Raw genomic sequence first — 8,672 nt, forward strand, 5'->3', positions numbered from 1 at the left:
TACTACCGCTGATGGACACTAAGCAGTACTACCGCCCTACCCAGCGGTACCACCGCTACGGGGCATAACTTGTTGGGGAACGCAGTAATTTCAAAAAAATTCCTACGATCACACAAGATCTATCTAGGTGATGCATAGCAACAAGAGGGGAGAGTGTTGTCTACGTACCCTCATAGACCGAAAGCGGAAGCGTTATGACAACGCGGTTGATGTAGTCGTACGTCTTCACGACCCGACCGATCCTAGCACCGAAGGTATGGCACCTCCGCGATTTGCACATGTTCAGCTCGGTGACGTCCCACGAACTCTAGATCCAGCTGAGGTCGAGGGAGAGTTTCATCAGCACGACATCGTGATGACGGTGATGATGAAGTTACCAACGCAGGGCTTCGTCTAAGCACTACAACGATATGACCGAGGTGGATATCTGTGGAGGGGGGCACTGCACACGGCTAAGACAACTGTCAACTTGTGTGTTCTAGGGTGCCCCCTGCCCTGTATATAAAGGAGCAAGGGGGAGGCCAGCTGGCCCTCCTGGGGCGCGCCCCAAGTAGGATTCTTACTAGGAATCCTATTCCTAGTAGGTTTCCAACAAGGGAAGAGAGGGGGAAGGAAGGAGAGGGAGAGAGGGAGAAGGAAAGGGGGGCGCCGCCCCCCTTCCCTAGTCCAATTCGGACCCAAGGGGGAGGGGGTGGACAGCTTGCCCTAGCCGCCCCTCTCTCTCTCCACTAAGGCCCATGTGGCCCGTTAGTTCCCCCGGGGGGTTCCGGTAACCCTCCGGCACTCCGGTTTTATCCGAAACTTCTCCGGAACATTTCCGGTGTCCGAATATAGTCATCCAATATATCAATCTTTATGTCTCGACCATTTTGAGACTCCTCGTCATGTCCGTGATCACATCCGGGACTCTGAACACACTTCGGTACATCAAAACACATAAACTCATAATACCGATCATCATCGAACGTTAAGCATGCGGACCCTACGGGTTCGAGAACTATGTAGACATGACCGAGACTCACTTCCGGTCCATAACCAATAGCGAAACCTGGATGCTCATATTGGTTCCTACATATTCTACGAAGATCTTTATCGGTCAAACCGCATACCAACATACGTTGTTCCCTTTGTCATCGGTATGTTACTTGCCCGAGATTCGATCGTCGGTATCTCAATACCTAGTTCAATCTCGTTACCGGCAAGTCTCTTTACTCGTTCCGTAATGCATCATCCCATAACTAACTCATTAGTCACATTGCTTGCGAGGCTTATAGTGATGTGCATTACCGAGAGGGCCCAGAGATACCTCTCCGAAACACGGAGTGACAAATCCTAATCTCGATCTATGCCAACCCAACAAACACCATCAAAGACACCTGTAGAGCATCTTTATAATCACCCAGTTACGTTGTGACGTTTGATAGCACACTAAGTGTTCCTCCGGTATTCGGGAGTTGCATAATCTCATAGTCATAGGAACATGTATAAGTCATGAAGAAAGCAATAGCAATAAACTAAACGATCATAGTGCTAAGCTAATAGATGTGTCAAGTCAATCACATCATTCTCTAATGATGTGATCCCTTTAATCAAATGACAACTCATGTCTATGGCTAGGAAACTTAACCATCTTTGATTAACGAGCTAGTCAAGTAGAGGCATATTAGTGACACTCTGTTTGTCTATGTATTCGCACATGTACTAAGTTTCCGGTTAATACAATTCAAGCATGAATAATAAACATTTATCATGGTATAAGGAAATATAAATAACAACTTTATTATTGCCTCTAGGGCATATTTCCTTCAATCTCCCACTTGCACTAGAGTCAATAATCTAGATTACATTGTAATGATTCTAACACCCATGGAGTCTTGGTGCTGATCATGTTTTGCTCGTGAGAGAGGCTTAGTCAACGGGTCTGCAACATTCAGATCCGTATGTATCTTGCAAATCTCTATGTCTCCTTCCGACACTTGATGACGGATGGAATTGAAGCGTCTCTTGATGTGCTTGGTTCTCTTGTGAAATCTGGATTCCTTCGCCAAGGCAATTGCTCCAGTATTGTCACAAAAGATTTTCATTGGACCCGATGCACTAGGTATGACACCTAGATCGGATATGAACTCCTTCATCCATACTCCTTCATTTGCTGCTTCCGAAGCAGCTATGTATTCCGCTTCACACGTAGATCCCGCCACGACGCTCTGTTTAGAACTGCACCAACTGACAGCTCCACCGTTCAATATAAACACGTATCCGGTTTGCGACTTAGAGTCATCCGGATCAGTGTCAAAGCTTGCATCGACGTAACCTTTTACGACGAGCTCTTTGTCACCTCCATAAACGAGAAACATGTCCTTAGTCCTTTTCAGGTATTTCAGGATGTTCTTGACCCCTGTCCAGTGATCCACTCCTGGATTACTTTGGTACCTCCCTACTATACTTATAGCAAGGCACACATCAGGTCTGGTACACAGCATTGCATACATGATAGAACCTATGGCTAAAGTATAGGGAATGACTTTCATTTTCTCTCTATCTTCTGCAGTGGTCGGGCATTGAGTCTCACTCAACTTCACACCTTGTAACACAGGCAAGAACCCTTTCTTTGACTAGTCCATTTTGAACTTCTTCAAAATCTTATCAAGGTATGTGCTTTGTGAAAGTCCAATTAAGCATCTTGATCTATCTCTATAGATCTTGATGCCCAATATATAAGCAGCTTCACCGAGGTCTTTCATTGAAAAACTTTTATTCAAGTATCCTTTTATGCTATCCAGAAATTCTATATCATTTCCAATCAACAATATGTCATCCACATATAATATTAGAAATGCTATAGAGCTCCCACTCACTTTCTTGTAAATACATGCTTCTCCAAAAGTCTGTATAAAACCATATGCTTTGATCACACTATCAAAACGTTTATTCCAACTCCGAGAGGCTTGCACCAGTCCATAAATGGATCGCTAGAGCTTGCACACTTTGTTAGCATCCTTTGGATCGACAAAACCTTCTGGTTGCATCATATACAACTCTTCTTCCAGAAATCCATTCAGAAATGCAGTTTTGACATCCATTTGCCAAATTTCATAATCATAAAATGCGGCAATTGCTAACATGATTCGGACAGACTTAAGCATTGCTACGGGTGAGAAAGTCTCATTGTAGTCAACTCCTTGAACTTGTCGAAAACCTTTCGCAACAAGTCGAGCTTTGTAGACAGTAACATTACCGTCAGCGTCAGTCTTCTTCTTGAAGATCCATTTATTCTCTATGGCTTGCCGATCATCAGGCAAGTCAACCAAAGTCCACACTTTGTTCTCATACATGGATCCCGTCTCAGATTTCATGGCCTCAAGCCATTTCGCGGAATCTGGGATCATCATCGCTTCCTCATAGTTCGTAGGTTCGTCATGGTCAAGTAACATGACCTCCAGAACCGGATTACCGTACCACTCTGGTGCGGATCTTACTCTGGTTGACCTACGAGGTTCGGTAGTAACTTGATCTGAAGTTACATGATCATCATCATTAGCTTCCTAACTAATTGGTGTAGTAGTCACAGGAACTGATTTTTGTGATGAACTACTTTCCCAATAAGGGAGCAGGTGCAGTTACCTCATCAAGTTCTACTTTCCTCCCACTCACTTCTTTCGAGATAAACTCCTTCTGTAGAAAGGATCCATTCTTAGCAACGAATGTCTTGCCTTCGGATCTGTGATAGAAGGTGTACCCAACAGTCTCCTTTGGGTATCCTATGAAGACACATTTCTCCGATTTGGGTTCGAGCTTATCAGGTTGAAGCTTTTTCACATAAGCATCGCAGCCCCAAACTTTCAGAAACGATAACTTGGGTTTCTTGCCAAACCATAGTTCATAAGGTGTCGTCTCAACGGATTTAGATGGTGCCCTATTTAACGTGAATGCAGCCGTCTCTAAAGCATAACCCCAAAATGGCAGCGGTAAATTAGTAAGAGACATCATAGATCGCACCATATCTAATAAAGTGCGGTTACGACATTCGGACACACCATTACGCTGTGGTGTTCCAGGTGGTGTGAGTTGCGAAACTATTCCACATTGTTTCAAATGAAGACCAAACTCGTAACTCAAATATTCTCCTCCACAATCAGATCGTAGAAACTTTATTTTCTTGTTACGATGATTTCCACTTCACTCTGAAATTCTTTGAACTTTTCAAATGTTTCAGACTTATGTTTCATCAAATAGATATACCCATATCTGCTCAAATCATCTGTGAAGGTCAGAAATAACAATACCCGCTGCGAGCATCAACACTCATCGGACCGCATACATCAGTATGTATTATTTCCAACAAGTCTGTTGCTCGCTCCATTGTTCCGGAGAACGGAGTCTTAGTCATCTTGCCCATGAGGAATGGTTCGCAAGTATCAAGTGATTCATAATCAAGTGATTCCAAAAGCCCATCAGCATGGAGTTTCTTCATGCGCTTTACACTAATATGACCTAAACGGCAGTGCCACAAATAAGTTGCACTATCATTATTGAACTTATATCTTTCGGCTTCAATACTATGAATATGTGTATCACTACTATCGAGATTCAACAAAAATAGACCACTCATCAAGGGTGCATGACCATAAAAGATATTACTCATATAAATAGAACAACCATTATTCTCTGATTTAAATGAATAGCCGTCTCGCATCAAACAAGATCGAGATATAATGTTCATGCTCAACGCTGGCACCAAATAACAATTATTCAGGTCTAAAACTAATCCCGAAGGTAGATGTAGAGGTAGCGTGCCGACTGCGATCACATCGACTTTGGAACCATTTCCCACCGCATCGTCACCTCGTCCTTAGCCAATCTTTGCTTAATCCGCAGCCCTTGTTTCGAGTTGCAAATATGAGAAACAGAACCAGCATCAAATACCCAGGCACTACTGTGAGCATTATTTAAGTACACATCAATAACATGTATATCAAATATACCTTTCACTTTGCCATCCTTCTTATCCGCCAAATACTTGGGGCAGTTCCGCTTCCAGTGACCAGTCCCTTTGCAGTAGAAGCACTCAGTCTCAGGCTTAGGTCCAGACTTGGGCTTCTTCACTTGAGCAGCAACTTGCTTGCCATTCTTCTTGAAGTTCCCCTTCTTCCCTTTGCCCTTCTTCTTGAAACTGGTGGTCTTGTTGACCATCAACACTTGATGCTCCTTCTTGATTTCTACCTCCGCAGCTTTCAGTATCGCGAAGAGCTCGGGAATTGTCTTATCCATCCCTTGCATATTATAGTTTATCACGAAGCTTTTGTAGCTTGGTGGCAGTGATTGTAGAACTTTGTCAATGACACTATCATCAGGAAGATTAACTCCCAGTTGAGTCAAGTGGTTATGGTACCCAGACATTCTGAGTATATGTTCACTGACAGAACTATTCTCCTCAATCTTGCAGCTATAGAACTTATTGGAGACTTCATATCTCTCAATCCGGGCATTTGCTTGAAATATTAAATTCAACTCCTGGAACATCTCATATGCTCCATGACGTTCAAAACGTTGTTGAAGTCCCGGTTCTAAGACGTAAAGCATGGCACACTGAACTATCGAGTAGTCATCAGCTCTGCTCTTCCAGACGTTCTTAACATCATTAGTAGCATCTGCAGCAGGCCTAGCACCTAGCGGTGCTTCCAGGACGTAATTCTTTTGTGCAGCAATGAGGATAATCCTCAAGTTACGGACCCAGTCCGTGTAGTTGCTACCATCATCTTTCAACTTAGCTTTCTCTAGGAACGCATTAAAATTCAACGGAATAGTAGCACGGGCCATTTATCTACAACATCATAGACATGCAAAATACTATCAGGTACTAATTTCATGGTAAATTAAAGTTCAATTAATCATATTACTTAAGAACTCACACTTAGATAGACATCCCTCTAATCATCTAAGTGATCATGTGATCCAAATCAACTAAACCATGTCCGATCATCACGTGAGATGGAGTAGTTTTAAATGGTGAACATCACTATGTTGATCATATCTACTATATGATTCACGCTCGACCTTTCGGTCTCAGTGTTCCGAGGCCATATCTGCATATGCTAGGATCGTCAAGTTTAACATGAGTATTCTGCGTGTGCAAAACTGGCTTACCCGTTGTATGTGAACGTAGAGCTTATCACAGCCGATCATCACGTGGTGTGATACGTCTCCGTCGTATCTATAATTTTTCATTGTTCCATGCCAATATTATACAACTTTCATATACTTTTGGCAACTTTTTATACTATTTTTGGGACTAACATATTGATCCAGTGCCCAGTGCCAGTTCGTGTTTGTTGCATGTTTTTTGTTTCGCAGAAAATCTATATCAAACGGAGTCCAAACGGGATAAAAACTGACGGATATTTTTTTTGGAATATATGTGAATTTTGGGAAGTGGAATCAACGCGAGACGATGCCCGAGGGGGCCACGAGGCAGGGGCGCGCCCCTGACCCTCGTGGACACCCCGTAAGGCGGTTGTTGCCCTTCTTTCGCCGCAAGAAAGCTAATATCCGGATAAAAATCGTGTTCAAATTTCAATCCAATCGAAGTTACGGATCTCCGGGAATATAAGAAATGGTGAAAGGCCAGAATCAAGGAGCGCAGAAACAGAGAGAGACAGAGAGACAGATCCAATCTAGGAGGGTCTCTCGCCCCTCCCACTCCATGGAGACCATGGACCAAAGGGGAAACCCTTCTCCCATCTAGGGAGAAGGTCATGGAAGAAGAAGAAGGAGGGGGCTCTCTCCCCCTCGCTTCCGGTGGCACCGGAGTGCCGCCGGGGCCATCATCATCACCGCAATCTACACCAACAACTTCACCGCCGTCATCACCAACTCTTCCCCCCTCTATGCAGCGGTGTAACCCGTCTTTTACCCGCTGTAATCTCTACTTAAACATGGTGCTCAACGCTATATATTATTTCCCAATGATGTATGGCTATCCTATGATGTTTGAGTAGATCCGTTTTGTCCTATGGGTTAATTGATGATCGTGATTGGTTTGAGTTGCATGTTTTATTATTGGTGTTGTCCTATGGTGCTCTCCGTGTCGCGCAAGCGTGAGGGATTCCTGCTGTAGGGTGTTGCAATACGTTCATGATTCGCTTATAGTGGGCTGCTTGAGTGACAGAAGCATAAACCCGAGTAAGGGGGTTGTTGCGTATGGGATAAAGAGGACTTGATGCTTTAATGCTATGGTTGGGTTTTACCTTAATGATCTTTAGTAGTTGCGGATGCTTGCTAGAGTTCCAATCATAAGTGCATATGATCCAAGAAGAGAAATTATGTTAGCTTATGCCTCTCCCTCAAATAAAATTGCAATAATGATTACCGGTCTAGTTATCGATTGCCTAGGGACAAATAACTTTCTCGTGACAAAAAGCTCTCTACTAAAACTAACTTAGTTGTGTCTTCTTCTAAACAGCCCCTAGTTTTTATTTACGCGCTCTTTATTATCTTGCAAACTTATCCAACAACACCTACAAAGTACTTCTAGTTTCATACTTGTTCTAGGTAAAGCGAACGTTAAGCGTGCGTAGAGTTGTTGTGACACCCAAGTTTTTATTTGGATTTTTCAAATGATTTTATTTGACTTGAGGGGAGTGATTTAAATTTTTCTTCAAGAGAACTCTCCCTCTCAAAATATTTTTCTTTATGGCAAAAGTTTTATTTGGACCCACCCAAGATCTGTCTTTGGTCTTGGAGGTTCTTGCTTTTCATTTGGACTCAAGACAAAATGTTTTTCATTTGGGGAAGATAACTTTTGAAAATCTTTTTGGAAATGCACTATGGCTTTTGGAAAACTCCTTTGCCACTTTCAACTTTTCTCTCTTACCTTGGCCTTAGTGCAAATGCTCTCTCCTAACTCCTCCCTCACCTTTGGATCATGAATTGCACCAAATCCAGCAAGTTGAACCTCCCCATGTGATTATTTTCCATTTATATTCTATTCAAATAAATTTCTGCCTTCTCTTCTAGCACTTGGAGATTTGCAAAGGAACTCCATTTTCTGTCTTGATTTTTTCCCCCAAACCTTTTTCTCCTCCTAGTCCTTTGAACCCTCAACCTAGAACCATGAAGATCCACTGGTCTTCAGTTCAAAATTTTCAAACTACATCTGCTGCAAGTTTGGACCAGATTTGCCAAATTTGGTGAAATTCATTTAAAACCTTCTCCAAAAATTCCAAGTAAAATCAGGCAGCCTCTGGGTGCATTGAGTGGTCATCTCACCAAGTTACAGCTCCAGAAAAATTTATCTCATTGCAAAATCCTTCTGTCGAACACCTGCAGTGCACTGTCTATGTCAAGTTCAGAAAGTTCAGAGAACACTGCAGTGGCCTACTGTCGTTTTCTTCAGAGAAGGACGTCGATCTCGCCAGTGCCACCGCGTCGCCTTGCTCCTCGTCCCCGCCCTCTTGTTCCTGCACCGCACGAACGCCTGGCGCCTTGCGGGCGTCGGCGACGAGCAGCAGAAGGTGCGCCGCCCCGTGACCGACGCCGGCGGCGGCTTTGCGGACGCCAGCGGGAGACACGGCGCCGACGACGCCACCCAGCGCCGCCCAAACCACCGGAGCTCGCCGCGTGGCCTTCCACTCCCCCGAACGCGCTGCCGCTCTCGTCGTGAACCGCAGGGC

Source organism: Triticum aestivum, chromosome 5D (genome assembly GCF_018294505.1).
Source record: "Triticum aestivum cultivar Chinese Spring chromosome 5D, IWGSC CS RefSeq v2.1, whole genome shotgun sequence".
Classification (NCBI taxonomy): Eukaryota; Viridiplantae; Streptophyta; class Magnoliopsida; order Poales; family Poaceae; genus Triticum; species Triticum aestivum.